The sequence below is a fragment of the Silene latifolia genome, chromosome 10, assembly GCF_048544455.1.
Source record: "Silene latifolia isolate original U9 population chromosome 10, ASM4854445v1, whole genome shotgun sequence".
Lineage (NCBI taxonomy): Eukaryota > Viridiplantae > Streptophyta > Magnoliopsida > Caryophyllales > Caryophyllaceae > Silene > Silene latifolia.
In genome coordinates, this window is record NC_133535.1 from 74,750,675 (window position 1) to 74,766,340 (window position 15,666).

General features: G+C 40.3%; 2 non-coding genes across 2 annotated transcripts; one reads left to right on the plus strand and one right to left on the minus strand.

Annotated features, from left to right (window-relative positions):
- Positions 1 to 450: 450 nt before the first annotated feature.
- On the minus strand, positions 451 to 557 carry LOC141610052 (small nucleolar RNA R71). The gene has a single exon (XR_012527946.1). It is a non-coding gene; the product is annotated as a small nucleolar RNA R71 (small nucleolar RNA).
- Positions 558 to 10,771: 10,214 nt separating this feature from the next.
- Positions 10,772 to 10,878, plus strand: LOC141610160 (small nucleolar RNA R71). Its single transcript, XR_012528056.1, has one exon. It is a non-coding gene; the product is annotated as a small nucleolar RNA R71 (small nucleolar RNA).
- The last annotated feature ends 4,788 nt before the right edge of the window (positions 10,879 to 15,666 follow it).

Below are 15,666 nucleotides of genomic sequence, written 5' to 3' on the forward strand. Positions count from 1 at the left end.
ACTATTGAGTTCATCAACCCTTTTGCAAGAGAAGGAGAGGAGAACCCATTACACAATATCCCACAAAATCAACCTACAATGCCTAAATTCTCGTCACATTCCGTACCCACCGAGGAGAACCTACCCAATGGTACTCCTACACCACAACATCTAACCGGAAATTTTATTGCCAAATCCGCCTTTATCCAATTAGTCGAAAGGAGCCAACTTGGGGGGATGCCTAGTGAAGACCCTCATTCTCATATGGAAACCTTTTGCGATTATTGTGATGCGATCTCTCAAACCGGTGTGACTCAAGACCAAATTCGATGGGTGTTGTTTCCTTTTTCTCTAATCGGCACCGCGAAACAATGGTTGAAGGGCCTTGACAAGGCCACTCTCGGAATAGATTCTTGGAAGAAGTTGGCTCTAGCTTTCTACAAAAAATTCTACCCACCGGAAAAGACTAACATGCTAAGAGCTCAAATTACGGGTTTTAAGCAAAGGGATGAAGAATCTATGTATGAAGCTTGGGAGCGGTTCAAGGGAATTTGTCGCTCATGTCCTCACCATGGACTTAGCGAATGGTTCTTGGTACAACTATTTTGGAACGGTTTATATGAAGATTCAAGGAACATTCTCAACATGGGATCAAATGGAACGTTCACCGAAGTTGATGACAATCAAACATGGAACAAAATTGAGGAAATGGCGGTCCATAACTCACAATATAGTAGACCTTGCAAGGCTACTAGAGGAGGAAAGCATGAAGTGGACTCCATTACTCAATTGGGTGCTCAACTTAGTGCTCATATTGACACAATCAATTTGAAGTTTGAAAAAGCTATGGCTAGACTTGAAGAAGTCTCAAAATCACCAAAGCATCATGTTAATGCCATGACGGAATCCTCATCAATCCCAAGTGGGATATGTGAGAATTGTGGAACTTTGCGACATGACCAAAGTGAATGTAGGGGAACAAATGAACAAGTGAATGCTTTCCAAGCATACAAGAGTGGTACCCCTTATTCCAACTATTACAATGAAAACACCAAGTTTCACCCAAATCTCTCATACAAAAGCCAAAATGTTCAAAACCCTCAAACAACATACACTCCACCACCCATTAGAAACCAAAATCAAAGACCCTTTTACAATCAAAACCAAGGTTACCAAAATCAAAATCCATATAATCACCAAAATGACCAAGGTTTTGATGTCCAAAAAGTAGTCCTCCAAATGCAAAAGAATCAACAAGAATTTTTCACTCAAATGCAAAAAGATAGTCAAGCAAAGGAAACCACCATCAACAACATTCTAGCTCACACCAAGATGTTGGAAACACAATTGACTCAACTAGCATCTTCAAGCTCACAAAGACAAAAGGGGCAATTACCACCTCAAAGTAATCCCCCAAGACATGAAACGGTTAGTGCCATTCACTTGAGAAGTGGTACAAGGTATGAAGCACCGAAGAAGCAAGTTGAGGATGAAGTTGTGGAAGCTAGTGATAAGGAAGAAATTGTGCAAAACTCCAAAGATGGAGAATCATCAAAAGAAGAAATTTCAAAGAAAAATGAAGACAAGGTCAAGGAGAAGGAGCCCATTGTGATTAGATTTCCTTTTCCAAGTCGTCAAGCCAAGCCCAAATTTGATGACCAACTTGGAAAGTTCATGGAAATTGTGAAGAATTTGGAAGTCTCAATTCCTTTCACGGAATTAAAAAATCACGTGCCCGCCTATGCGAAATACATGAAAGATATCCTCAAAAAGAAGAAGTGAATCCGGAAACTTGAGACTATCGCCTTCACTAAGGTGAGTAGTGCAATACTTCAAGGGAGTTCACCTCCAAAACTAAAGGATCCGGGAAGCTTCTGAATACCCTGTACCATTGGTGACACAACGATCAACAAAGCCTTATGTGATCTAGGGGCTAGTGTGAGTGTTATGCCGTACTCGGTGAGTAAAAGGTTGGGGATGAGAGAGCTTAAATGCACCAACATCACACTCCAAATGGCCGATAGATCGACGAAGACACCATTAGGGATATGGGAAGATGTCCCCGTACGAATTGGGAAGTTTTTCATCCCGGTGGCCTTTGTCATTGTTGATATGGAGGAAGATTCCAACATTCCAATCATTCTAGGAAGACCTTTCCTACACACCGCAGGTGCGGTGATTGATGTGAAACATGGTGAGCTCACTCTAGAAGTGGGAGATGAAAGCATAACCTTTAATCTTGACAAGACTATGAGAGCTCCTCGTTTGCATGAACCGTGTTTCATGATTGATCATTATAGCCGAAAGGATGAGAGGAAGAAATCGGAACTCCAATGGAAGAAGAAAATTGAAGATGTTCCATTCAAAGAGCAAGTGAATTGTGACAAGGAGAGCTTGCAAAGCTCATCAAAATCAATCAAAGAAGAAGAGGATGGCCTCATTGGCCAAGAGAGGAATTTGGGAGAGTTGTCTCCATCAAATCAAGAGATTTTCAATGATCAACTTAATGAAGTTTGTGGTGTTTGGGACGACGAATTTGAAGGAATTTTTAATCCCTACATTGGTAATGCCATCGATCAAGACCGACAACAAGGGCCAAAGTCTATTGAAGAGCTCTATAACAATAATGAACAAGCTTTTGATTACTTTTTCAAGGTGTTGAGCAACATCAACAACACCTTGGACATGCCCCCTTGACATCTCATCAAGAATGAGAGTTTGGTGGAGTCCTCCCTAAACCACCGTTTGTAAATATTTCTAACTCCCTAACTCGCATTTCAATTCTTGCATTTTTTTTGTCATCTTTGGATTTTTATTTACTTTGATCAAGATAATTGTCATGTTTGAAAGAAGTGAGGGAGGGACTAATAATTTCAATTGATGTGTAGTGCTCTAGTTTAGTGTGGGGATGGCAATTGCCTAGGCTATCAATGCCTTAGTAGTGCCCCCACAATGAAGAACACAAGATATAAAGAAGAATGGAAGAATGATAAGGGATATGCATTGTACACGGATAGAACTGAATCCGGGTACAAAGGGGCCGAATCCGAGCGGATTCAAGAGAATCCGCCCGTCTACAGTTAATCCGAGCGTATTGGGTAGAAGACGCACGTCAATATGAGCTGAATTTTTGAAAGATTTTTGACTGTAAGAGAATCCGGGCGTCCTGAACAGCAATCCGCTCATCTCTGAAAATCCGCCCGTCTTGTGAGGAAGACGCCCGTCTTCTCTGCTGAGGAAAACAAGAAAAATTACTGGACTGAAATCCGTCCGTCTTCTGAAGAATCCGCCCGTCCCGTGTCACCGAATCCGAGCGTCTTCTCTTAAAGACGCCCGTCTTTAGGCGAGTTTTTCCCAACCCAGAAAGTGCAGAATCCGCCTGTTTTGAGCAGAAACCGCACGGATTGTCCCTGCAGTTCGAATTTTTTCGGGCTTTATAAAACCCCTCCCACCTTCATTCATTCATTCATTCATTCATAACACTACTCAAAAACATCAAAACCCTCATCCTCTCCATCACAAAAACAAAATTCCTCAACTACATTCACCAAAATCAAATCAAATCATCCTTTTAACAACAAATCAATCACTCCTTTTTCAATAAAAATCAAAACCAAGCACAAAATCTTCAACCTTTGAGTCGATTTTTGAATTCATAAAGGCAAAGCCTTTCACCTTTAAATCGATTTGGGTACACTACAAATTGAGGATTTTTCATTCTTTTCTTGGTTAATTCATCAATGGCAAGGACTAAGGGACCAACAAAAGCAACAAAGGCAACAAAGGCACCAAAGGCTAAGACACTTTCACAAAGGCAAAAGGCTCTTCAAGCAAAGAAAGCATTGGTTATGGTGGTAGCAACCCCAAACTTGGAAGTGCAACAACAACAACAACCTTCTATGGGAGCAACAACATCTACGACTCCGGAAATTGATCAACTTTTGCATTATCCGGAGGTAACTTTTCTTTCCAAAACCCATAGAGATACTTTTGCCAAGTTTGCTAGGAAATCATTTCAATCCACCAAGTTTATTTGTGAAGATACCTTAGATAAGTTGGGTGTCCTTGAGCAAACTAGAGCCTTTTTCAAAACCATGGGGTTGAAGAAATTGTTTGAATCAAAAGAATTGACATACCCCTCCCTTACCTTGGAATTTTTGAGTTCTTTGAAAGTCACCAAAGTTGAGACTAGGGAGAACCTCGAGTTTCGTCTAGCTAATGTTAGTAGACGCATTTCCTTTAGGGAATTGGGTGAAATTTTGGGTCTTAGTGATGAACCGAGTTATTTTAAGAATTATGGAAAGTATGACCCCGACCCTCTTTGGGAGGCAATTTCCGGAAGGAAATTTGAGGATTTTCATGCGAGTCGTGCTCTTTTAGTCCACCATCCAGGCATAAGGGTATGGCACAAGGTCATAGGAAACACCATTATTGCAAGTAAAGATACCAACCATTTCACCAAACTTGATTTTATTCTTCTTGAATCGGCTTTGAACATTGGAAGAGTACACACCAAGCCTTTCAACTCTTTAAGGCTTTTGGTAGATAGATGGCTCAACATTGATTGTGGGAAGAAAGGCACTACCGTTATTGTCAATGGCGGCCTAGTCACTATCCTAGCTAAATACTTTGATCCTAACTTCAACAAGGATAACAAGTATAAAGCAAAGGAGGGTGGTCATCTTGTTGATATGCATACTATGATACACAAGTACAAGTGGGTTGCCCATAATCCTCTTGACACCAAGTATGGATGGCTTACTAGTGAGGCTAGATCGTTTACTTTGCCTTCAAAGATTTGTCGTCTAAGCGTCCACCGGACCAATTATCTACTTCCCCTTTCAAAAGAGGCCGAGTATATTATCCGACAACAAAAGGGTGAACTTGAAATGCCCTCCTCTTCCATTGTCACACCACCTTACCCTTTTGAGTACCAAGAGTTCAAGCCGGAAGGTGTTGAAGCAAGAAATGATTATTTGACTCTTCTCATGCAAGCAATGCACAAGCAAGCCTTTGAGGATCGGAAAAATGCTTACTTGGCTCAATATCCACCCCTCCTACACTTAGCTAGGCAAGGACTACTTGATCCATCATGTCCTTTGCCTAGTTGGGCAGATAGAGAAGTCCTATTTCCGCGTGCATCTAGGGTCGTTTCGGGTGACAATGAGGTTGTCAGTAATAAATAGGTTGATGATAACATTGATGAAGAAGCAAGTGAAGAAGGAGAAGAGGATGGTGAGCAAGATGATGAGCAAGGAGAAGAAGAAAGTGAAGAAGCAAATAAGAGGGAAGTGGCAATGAGACCACTTCTAACGAGGAAAGTGATGATGGTGATGATATAATGGAAGATTAGCAAGCCTTGGAGGCTCCTACCCTCTCATGGTTTGTCTATTTCTCTCTTTGTTTTAATTATTTTCTTGATCATTGTTGGAGTAGTCCTAGCACCATAGAGGACTCACACCTCGGTACCATTGAGGTGTTCTCATTTTATTGTTCCCACTTTCAAAATCCAAAATGACGAATTAGTTTCATGCAATGGATAGTGTGTGCATGAACTACACCCATCCTTGGACATTAGCAATAGTGTCTAACTCGGTTTGGGGAAGTTAATGCATACACAACGGGAGGTAATCTAAATTATCCTCTCCGTCATAACAAAAACCATGCATCACCCGGAAGAAGAAGAATCACGGTCGACTCAACTTGAGCTATCGAGTCAGTAGCTGCCTTATTAGTTAAAATCAGATCACAAGCGAAAATTGTAGTGTAGACTAGTGTAGATTGCATTTAGTATAGAAATCATGCATCATCTTTGCATAATTTCTCATCATTTTGGCCATTGAGGACAATGCCCATATTAGTGTGGGGATGGGGAATTCTAACTTAACTCTATATTCCAAAATGATAAAAATTGAAAAATTTTGAAAATCATAAAAATTGAAAAAATTAAAAAGCCAAAAACATGTTTATTTCCTTTTTTAGTGTAGTCTTGTTTATATTATTGTATATATTGTGTTTGTTCTATCCTTGTTCACATTGATTGACTACACCACATCTGAGACATGAGGACCATGAAGACCGCATGGTATGATCTTTCTGATCTCCTTTTTCCTCTTTATGTTAATGACTATGTGGCTTTATTTTGTTTGATGCGGTATAACAATGTGAACTTAGGACTTGCATTTAGTTTATATGTCATATTAGTTGGTAGAATCACTTGCATTAGGATGTATATAACAGTTGCATCAAGGCATATAGTTGCATTTAGATGAAATATTTTGAAAAGTGCCTAATTGGGAACTTTGACAAGAGCAACTAAGCCATTACAAATACTTTTTCAACTTAAGACTTTGCCTACTAGAATGGTTGTAAAACACCCTAGATAGTGTCATACTAGTGTCTTTTGACCCATGACCCAAAGCCTAGTCAAGGGTTTGCATGTGAGTCACCTATCCAACCCCGTGATGCAATGTGGACTTGGTTAACTTGTCTAGGTGACCTTGATTGACCTTGTGGTAAGGCAACCCAAAAATATTTTCTATCAATAAGCTTGAAGTGCTCATTTCAAAGAATTTTGTCATGTGGAAGTAATTTAATGCCAAGGAAACCTCAAAAGTTATGAATTGTTGAATGTTGAGAAATTTAAATTGTTTTGATGGAGGCGTACCACTTCGATGTGCTTTGGAGCGGGATCCATTGAATTGGGCCCCCACACGGTTGTGAATTCGGCCGCCCAGAGACAGAGTGACTATCACCCCGAAAAGCTATTGTTTAGAGGTTAACCGGTTGCCTAATAAGCGATTGGCGAAAGCAAAGGACACTAGCCCGGAAGGGATAAACCTCATCTTAAATTTTTGAAATGTGAAAGTGAAATGAGGACAATATTGAATACTAGTCATATCCACTCGTTGTGTATAAAGATTTGAGCATTTCATTCCCAAAATGCCTTTTTGTCAAGCCACTTGGTCGAGCTTGGGACGATCCATGACCTTTACTTTTGTAGAGAATTCGAGACTTGTCATGTCATATGCTACTAGCATCATAGGGATCATCATTCCACCACCATCCGATCACTCTTGACGAAAGCATTTGGAAATTGAGGACAAAAGTAGTCTAGTTTAACACCATTTGGAGGTGATTTAGTGTCATCCTCTTAGCCTTAGTAATTTGTTGAACTAGTATTTGTGAAGGATTACATGCTCTTAAAAATGTTCCTCTTTAGTGCCTCCGCCGCTTGATGAGGAAGTGGCTATTCTTTTGTAGATGCATCCATTATGTGATTTTGTGTGCTTAATGTTTGGATGTGTCGCCATTTTGGCAAGACCCACCTTGCCTTGCAAGAAGGCATCCTACCTCATGGTTGTCTTGTTGTGAGTTGAAGAGGCGGAGTGAGACCCGCTAATTGTCTCATATCGGCTATGTTATTAGGTTAGTTTAAATAATAGTCCTAGTCTTTGTCACCTCTTTACTCGGGACGAGCAAAGGTTCGGTTTGGGGATATTTGATGTGACCATAATTAGCGCATATTTAGCCCCCGAATTAGCCTTGTTCCCATGTTTTTTAGTGCATATTTGGGTCATTTCTTATCTTTAGTTCTTTGTTTTGCATATTCTTTGAGATTTTGATCCCTTGGTAGGAAAGGAGTAAGAATCTTGCATTTTCATGGCAAAACGAGACTAAATTGATCGAATCCAATGACCAAGCATCAAGGAGAGACAATATTAGAAGGCCTTTGTACATATTATAGTAGATGAGCAATGTTGAGAAAGGATCCTTGAGTCCCCAAGGAAATCCCCAAGGAATTTATGAAGAAAAGGGAAGAAAAGAAGAAGAAATCTTGCTGAAGAACAATCCGTGCGGATTGACTACAATCCGGCCGTCCTCAACCTGCACAATCCGTGCGGTTTCATCACAAGACGCTCGGGTTAGCACTGCCACAATCTGCCCGGATTCCTCCAAAGCCGCTCGTGTTCCACCGCCAGAATCCGCCCGTCCCGACACTAATCCGCTCGGATTCCTCTACAGCGCAATTTCGTCTTCTCCAAGCTACAAAGAAAGAAGCCCTTCCTTCGAAATATACTGGCTCCTCCCTGCTCAATCTAAAGAGTGTAATTACTAGTTTAGCCCTTAGTTAACCCTAATGCATCCCCCTAATCTCCACTATAAATGCCCCATTAGTCTAATTAGAAGAGCATGTTCTTCTTATCAATTCTTAGAGTAGTTAATACCAATCAAATCTCTCTTTAGTTTTGTAATCAACAATTAATCAAGTTCTAATACAAGTTTTATTTCCTTAATCTCTCTTTTGTTCATCCTTTATTTTGGGTAATTGAAGATTATTTGGGTTATTATTGGGAGATTGACAACCTCTCAATCAAGCATCAAGTACTTCTTTTATCTTTGCTTTATTATTGGAATCATTAGTAGGTATAATTCTCTTAATCCCTTTTTAATTATTGTTAATTACTTTCATTTATTCATCATGTTTCATTTTGTTGGTATGATTGACAACCTTGCTAGCATGTTCAACATGATAATGAGTGAGTAGTCTCTTAGCTAGGGTTAAAGGGTGATTAGGGGAAACCAACATGGGGAATGATTCATGCTTAAATTAATATGCTTTCATGTTTTATTTGCTTGCTTGTTTTGATCTCAACTCATGCACATGTTATATTTGATGAAATGCTAAGCCTATGAATCCTTGCATTTACCACCATCTCCTATCTTTTCAATGAGACTTGTAAGACATAACCCAACTCGAGTCTCATTAGACCATGCATGTTGTTGAGTAGGGAAGACTAAGTCGACTTGTAGGTGTTGTACAATCTAATCGATTCGGCTCCGGGACCCAAAATTTCCTAGGATTGTAAGATATAACTCAACTCAATCCATCACAACAATAATTGCTTGCTTATAATTTGAGAACATGTTTGTATGATCAATTCCCATGATTCCCCTATGACCCCATGACACCCTAGTGCTTTTTAATCAATTGTTTACAACCCTTTAATTCATCTTGCTTGTTTATTTCCATTGATATTTTAGTTTAGTGACCTTCTACATCAACCCAATTTGTGACACCCCTAAGACACCACTAGTTGCAATAGAAATCTCATTTCAATACCCGTCCCTTGGGATCCGACCTTTACTTACCTCTTTACTAATTGTAGAGTTGTTTGTGAAGCTATAAATTGTGTTTTGATTCGGACGTGACCCAACGACCACACCTTAAATTGTGAACACGAAACGGACCGATCAATCAACAATGACAAAGTCCACCGGGATGAAAAACTTCCCAATTCGCACGGGGACATCTTCCCATATCCCTAATGGTGTCTTCGTCGATCTATCGGCCATTTGGAGTGTGATATTGGTGCATTTAAGCTCTCCCATCCCCAACCTTTTACTCACCGAGTACGGCATAACACTCACACTAGCCCCTAGATCACATAAGTCTTTGTTGATCGTGGTGTCGCCAATGGTACACGGTATTGAGAAGCTTCCCGGATCCTTTAGTTTTGGAGGTGAACTCCCTTGAAGTATTGCACTACTCACCTTAGTGAAGGCGATAGTCTCAAGTTTCCGGATCGACTTCTTCTTTGTGAGGATGTCTTTCATGTATTTCGCATAGGCCGGCACGTGATTGATTAATTCCGTGAAAGGAATTGAGACTTCCAAATTCTTCATAATTTCCATAAACCTTCCAAGTTGGTCATCAAATTTGGGCTTGGCTTGACGACTTAGAAAAGGAAGTCTAATCACAATGGGCTCCTTCTCCTTGGCTTTGTCTTCACTTTTCTTTGAAATCTCTTCTTTTGATGATCCTCCATCTTTGGAGTTTTGCACAATTTCTTCCTTATCACTAGCTTCCACAACTTCATCCTCAACTTGCTTCTTCGGTGCTTCATACCTTGTACCACTTCTCAAGTGAATGGCACTAACCGTTTCATGTCTTGGGGGATTACTTTGGGGTGGTAATTGCCCCTTTTGTCTTTGTGAGCTTGAAGATGCTAGTTGAGTCAATTGTGTTTCCAACATCTTGGTGTGAGCTAGAATGTTGTTGATGGTGGTTTCTTTTGCTTGGCTATCTTTTTGCATTTGAGTGAAAAACTCTTGTTGATTCTTTTGCATTTGGAGGACCGCTTTTTGAACATCGAAACCTTGGTCATTTTGGTGATTGTATGGATTTTGATTTTGGTAACCTTGGGTTTGGTTGAAAAAGGGTCTTTGATTTTGGTTTCTTATGGGAGGTGGGGTGTATGTTGTTTGAGGGTTTTGAACATTTTGGCTTTTGTATGAGAGATTTGGATGAAACTTGGTGCTTTCATTCTAATAGTTGGAATAAGGGGTACCACTCTTGTATGCTTGGAAAGCATTCACTTGTTCATTTGTTCCCCTACATTCACCTTGGTCATGTCCCAAAGTTCCACAATTCTCACATATCCCACTTGGGATTGATGAGGATGCCGTCATGGCATTAACATGATGCTTTGGTGATTTTGAGGCTTCTTCAAGTCTAGCCATAGCTTGTTCAAACTTCAAATTGATTGTGTCATTGTGAGCACTAAGTTGGGCACCCAATTGAGTAACGGAGTCCACTTCATGCCTTCTTCCTCTAGTAGCCTTGCGAGGTCTACTATATTGTGAGTTATGGACCGCCATTTCCTCAATCTTGTTCCATGTTTGATTGTCATCAACTTCGGTGAACATTCAATTTGATCCCATGTTGAGAATGTTCCTCGAATCTTCATATAAACCGTTCCAAAAATGTTGTACCAAGAACCACTCGCTAAGTCCATGGTGAGGACATGAGCGACAAATTCCCTTAAACCGCTCCCAAGCTTCATACAAAGATTCTTCATCCCTTTGCTTAAAACCCGTAATTTGAGCTCTTGGCATGTTAGTCTTTTCCGGTGGGTAGAACTTTTTGTAGAAAGCTAGAGCCAACTTCTTCCAAGAATCTATTCCGAGAGTGGCCTTATCAAGGCCCTTCAACCATTGTTTCGCGGTGCCGATTAGAGAAAAAGGAAATAAGACCCATCGAATTTGGTCTTGAGTCACACCGGTTTGAGAAATCGCATCACAATAGTCACAAAAGGTTTCCATATGAGAATGAGGGTCTTCACTAGGCATCCCCCCAAATTGGCTCCTTTCGACTAATTGGATAAAGGCGGATTTGGCAATAAAATTTCCGGTCAAATGTTGTGGTGTGGGAGTACCATTGGGTAGGTTCTCCTCGTTGGGTACGGAATGTGATGAAAATTTAGGCATTGTAGGTTGATTTTGTGGGGTATCTTGTGTTGGGTTCTCTTCACCTTCTCTTGCAAAAGGGTTGACGAACTCAATAGTTGGTTGAACAACCTCACTAATACCTCTCAAATTCCTCCTAGCAAATCTCCTATTGTTTGTCAAGGTTCTTTCAATTTCACGGTCAAAAGGTAACAAATCACCTTGTGACCTTCTAGACATGCAAAATATCAAGCAACTCGAAAACAATTAGAACAAACCTTGAGGAGTTTTACTTCCCCAAGGCAAAGAAAGACACAACTAATAACAATATAAGAAAATCTAAATCAAGTTAACACCGTCCCCAAGAACGCGCCATTTTTGATCGGTCCGTTTCGTGTTCACAATTTAATAGATGTTGTCGTTGGGCCACGTCCGAATCAAAACACAATTTATAGCTTCACAAACAACTCTACAATTAGTAAAGAGGCAAGTAAAGGTCGGATCCCAAGGGACGGGAATTGAGATGAGATTTCTATTGAAACTAGTGGTGTCTTAGGGGTGTCACAATTTGGGTTGATGTAGAAGGTCACTAAACTAAATAGCAATGAAAGTAAATAAGCAAGATGAATTAAAAGGGTTGTAAACAATTGATAAAAAGCACTAGGGTGTCATGGGGTCATAAGGGAATCATGGGAATTGATCATACAAACATGTTCTCAAATTATAAGCAAGCAATTATTGTTGTGATGGATTGAGTTGGGTTATATCTTACAATCCTAGGAAAGTTTGGGTCCCGGAGCCGAATCGATTAGATTGTACAACACCTACAAGTCGACTTAGTCTTCCCTACTCAACAACATACATGGTCTAATGAGACTCGAGTTGGTTTATGTCTTACAAGTCTCATTGAAAAGATAGGTGATGGGTCAAAAATGCAAGGATTCATAGGCTCACATTTCATCAAACATAACATGTGCATGAGTTTAGATCAAAACAAGCAAGCAAATAAACCTTGAAAGCATATTAATTTAAGCATGAATCATTCCCCATGTTGGTTTTCCCTAATTACCCATTAACCCTAGCTAGGTCACTACTCACTCATTATCATGTTGATCATGCTTGCAAGGTTGTCAATCATACCAACAAAAGGAAACATGTTGAATAAATGAAAGTAATTAACAATAATTAAAGAGGGATTAAGAGAATTATACCTACTAATGATTCCAATAATAAAGCAAAGAATAAAAGAAGTACTTGATGCTTGATTGAGAGGTTGTCAATCTCCCAATAATAACTCAAATAATCTTCAATTACCCAAAATAAAGGATGAACAAAAGAGAGATTAAGGAAATAAAACTTGTATTAGAACATGATTAATTGTTGATTATAATACTAAAGAGAGATTTGATTGATATTAACTACTCTAATTCTTGATAAGAAGAACATGCTTTTCTAATTAGACTAATGAGGATATTTATAGTGGAAATTCGGTGGATGCATTAGGGTTAACTAAAGGCTAAACTAGTAATTACACTTTTTAGATTGAGCAGGGAGGAGCCGGTATTTTTCGAAGGAAGGGCTTCTTTCTTTGTATCTTGGAGAAGACGAAATTTCGCTGTACTGGAATCCGTGCGTATTGGAGTCGGGACGGGCGGATTCAGGCGAGGGAAGACGGGCGTCTTCAGGAGAATCCGGGCGGATTCTGGGGGCTGCTAGCCCGGGCGTCTTTGGAAGAAGACGCACGGATTGTGCTTGTGGAGGACGGACGGATTGTGGACAATCCGCTCGGATTGTAGCTCAGCACTATTTCTTCTTCTTTTCTTCCCTTTTCTTCATAAAATCCTTGGGGATTTCCTCGGGGATGCAAGGATCATTTCTCAACATTGCTCATCTACTATCATATGTACAAAGGCCTTCTAATCTTGTCTCTCCTTGATGCTTGGTCATTGAATTCAATCAATTTAGTCTCGTTTTGCCATGAAAAAGCAAGATTTGCACTCCTTTCCTACCAAGGGATCAAAATCTCAAAGAATATGCAAAACAAAGAACTAAAGACAATAAATTACCCAAATATGCACTAAAAAGCATGGGAACAAGGCTAATTCGGGGGCTAAATATGCGCTAAATATGGTCACATCAATAACCACCCTGACTAGCCAAACACAGGAAAACAAGAAAATAAAATTGTCTTTCCAGGGACATCCCCCCTGGATAGGCCAATACCGTCAAAGAAAAATATAAAATTACTGCTCCCCCTTGGAGACAGCATCAGCACCTCCATCCTTGGCCTGATCAGCCCCAGCATCCTGCTCCTCATCAGCATCAACATCTTGCTCCCTTGGAGAGTCGACTTCTTGTTCATTGCCCATATTGTGCAGGTCAGTATATTTAGAAGCAGCAAAGGCCATCTCACCTTCAGAGTTCCAATTTGCCCTGGCCTCCACAGGCTCCGACATAGCAACCACTTTTCCCTTGATGAAGAAGTACAAGGAGCATCATCAAGCTTGAACTCCAAATCATCCCTCTCCAGGGTAAGCTCCTCATTCCTGTCCAGTACCTCATGCAGAAGCTGTTTACTCGAGCTGGCCTCAGTCTTGGCAGCATCCCTCTCAGACTGCACCTTTGCCAAGTTAGCAGTCCCTGTAGGCAGATCAGCCGGAGCGAAATCCAGTTCAAACTTCAGCTAATCATAATCAGATCTCACAAGGTCAATCCTGGACACCAAAGAGGTAGCCTGATAAGCATTATGGAGTCAAGCTGCAACACCCTGAACAGAAACAGAAATAATATAAATATTATGTCATAATAAAGAACCTCATAAGAATATATATATATATATATATATATATATATATATATATATATATATATATTTATTACTAAAAATAAAAGAAAATAAAAATATATATGTACCTCTCTCGCAGCAGCCAAGGCACCTGCCAAAAGGCTGACAGTATGATCTACTGAAGCGCCGCCTGAGTAGCAGTCTCAATAGGATCAAGGGTTAGCATAACATCAGATTTGGAAGTGGCATAATCACTAATTTTCACCCTGGCAGCCTCCAAATTAACCACCCTGGCTCGCACCTCCCTAATTGGGGCAGACAGATCAACTTCCTCCACTTTCCTCTTCTGGGCTGCTGAACTTGTTTCAACAGGAGCAACCGGAGCATATGAGACCTTGGTAGTAGCAGGAAACTCAGTTAAATCAATGACATGCCCAGTATCACCACCTCCTTGAGAACTCTCCTCTTTGACCTTGGCCAACCTAGCAGAGAGGTCAGCCATACTAAACCTGGCAAAGCGAGGGGATGATCTAGTGGCTATAACATGAGACAATATATTAGCAATAAAGACAGCCTGTCATGAAAAGGCCAAAATAGAAAGAAAAGTAAAACAAAAATAGAGAACAAAAAGACTTACTTCCTGAAGTAGAAGAATTGACAGCTTTTGAGGGCCTGGGCACTCTAGGAGCACCTTCAGCCTTCAGGCAACGAGGAAGATGACCATCCCCGCAACAGAGAGGCCAAGTCCTCTCCAATTGAGGAATTGCAAGGAAAGCAGAGATGCTTGCAGTAGGATACTCAATCTCATTGGACCAATCATCAACTACAAACAAAAGTGGTATAAGTCATTTAAATTTACTTAGATTCTTTAAAACTAACAAATAAACATGCAGGATAAAGGAAAAATCTAGGGTACTCACCACCAACACAGGCATCATAATTCAAATACGCCAGATCAGGACCCATAGAATTGGTCCTGACAAACATATACCCAACAACCCAATTTTTGTCATGACCATTATCCAGGTTGCTGAGAAGAAGAGCGTCTAAAGGCCTAGCCTTGAAACTAATCCGGCCAGGGCTGTTGGTCCTAATAGCATAGCAGGCCTTTAAGTCCTCCAAAGAGAAGGAAATATTATATTTTTTTGCAGAGATATTCAACGAAGCAGACTACCTTCCACACTATGGGCATGAGTTGGTAGGAAGGCACACCAATTTATTTAATGACATCCACCATAAATGGAGAGAAAGGAAGCTTGTAACCAGCCCTGAAGGCCTAATTACGGATACAGAACCAGCCAAGACATGACCAATCTACCCTGACAGGAGAATTTTCAGGAATCTAGACTTCAGAATCAGCAGGTATGATTCCCTTATCCTTTAAGACTTTTTCAAATTCAGGTTTCAGACGGTTTGAAAGAGACTGATCATCTTTTAAAACTTTTGTGGGTTTAAATTCAAATTATTTGTGAAAAATGGAAATCATTTCCAGCGGAGGATTAGTTGGTTTTTCAACCGCAAGAGGTTGAACAACAGAAGACCGTGGTAAATTTTCAGAAGTGGTTTCTTCAGGATTTGGAACGAATGGAGTTCCAGGAGACATCACTCCCCTGGAAGATTTCTTTTTTGCAACCATTATTGAAGATTTATTAAAGATTAAATTCTGGAAATTA